Source organism: Grammomys surdaster, unplaced genomic scaffold (genome assembly GCF_004785775.1).
Source record: "Grammomys surdaster isolate TR1022 unplaced genomic scaffold, NIH_TR_1.0 126051, whole genome shotgun sequence".
Taxonomy (NCBI): Eukaryota; Metazoa; Chordata; class Mammalia; order Rodentia; family Muridae; genus Grammomys; species Grammomys surdaster.
Genome location: NW_021620862.1, coordinates 5,380,852 through 5,382,223, shown reverse-complemented (window position 1 = coordinate 5,382,223; position 1,372 = coordinate 5,380,852). Strand labels below are relative to the sequence as shown.

General features: G+C 52.2%; 1 protein-coding gene across 1 annotated transcript in view; it reads left to right on the top strand.

The window, feature by feature from the left end:
• The window catches only part of LOC114610697 (kinesin-like protein KIF28P), a 52,071-nt gene that overhangs the window by 9,191 nt on the left and 41,508 nt on the right, over positions 1-1,372 (top strand). The gene's annotated exons all lie outside the window — the stretch shown is intronic.

Below are 1,372 nucleotides of genomic sequence, written 5' to 3'. Positions count from 1 at the left end.
TCTCTCTCTCTCTCTCTCTCTCTCTCTCTCTCTCTCTCTCTCTCTCTTTCTGTCTGCCTGTCTCCCTCCCCGGTCCCCTCTGTGGAGAACCAAACCCCAAACCCAGGTCCTTGCACACACTAAACACAGGCTTTGCCACTGAGCCACATCCATCCCGAGAGCCCATGCTCTGACACATATACCTGAGTGACTTCATAGATAACTAACACAAGGACTCTGTCTGCCTGTCATCCTGTACTGCATTCTTCCCCCCCCCAACCCCCTCTCCAGCACCATCTCAAATCCCTTGTTCTTCATACTCTCTGCTTTAGCCACATAGCTGTCTTAGTTACTGTCTATTGCTGTGGTAAAGCACCATAACCAGGGCAATAAATAGAAGAAAGGGTCTCTTTGAATCTTATAGTTCCAGTGGCAGAGAGCATGGCAGAAGGAGGCAGACACGGCACTGGAGCAGCAACTGAGAGCTCGCATCTGAACCCACCAAAAGGAAACAGTCACTGATGACAACAGTCCAGCCCAGTGACTCACCTTCTCCCACCTTCTACTCCTTGCTAAATAGTTCCACCAACTGAGAACCAGCTAGCCAATATCCAAACAGAAGCCTGTGAGGCCATGCTCACTCAGACCGTCACCACAGCAAATTCCCCCTTTCCCAGACATGTCATCTTTCAGACATCTGTCCTTTCTTGGCTCAAGGTCATGGCTTTATGTATCTGGAAGTCCTCATGGTCATGGGTGAATTGCTATTGGGGACTAAAATGGTCTCTTGAGGCTCTGCAGCCTGTGCTGTTTGAGGCACGACACAGCTCTACATTGCAGAACATGAACACCATCACACACAAATGACTTGCTGTACGCCCATGAGGATGCTCATGGGTGATCATGGGTGCTCATGGGTGCTCATGGATGCTTGTGGATGCTCATGGGTACTCATGAGTGATCGTGGATGCTCATGGGTGCTCATGGGTGATCATGGGTGCTCATGGGTGCTCGTGGATACTCATGGGTGCTCATGAATGCTCACGGGTGCTCATGGGTGCTCATGGATGCTCATGGGTGCTCATGGATGTTCATGGGTGCTCGTGAATGCTCATGGATGCTCATGGGTGCTCATGGGTGCTCATGGGTGCTCATGGATGCTCACAGGTGCTCATGGGTGCTCACGGATGCTCACGGGTGCTCATGGGTGCTCATGGATGCTCACGGGTGCTCATGGGTGCTCATGGGTGCTCATGGGTGCTCGTGAATGCTCATGGATGCTCATGGGTGATCATGGGTGCTCATGGGTGCTCATGGATGCTCACGGGTGCTCATGGATGCTCACAGGTGCTCATGGGTGCTCATGGATGCTCACGGGTGCTCATGGGTGCTC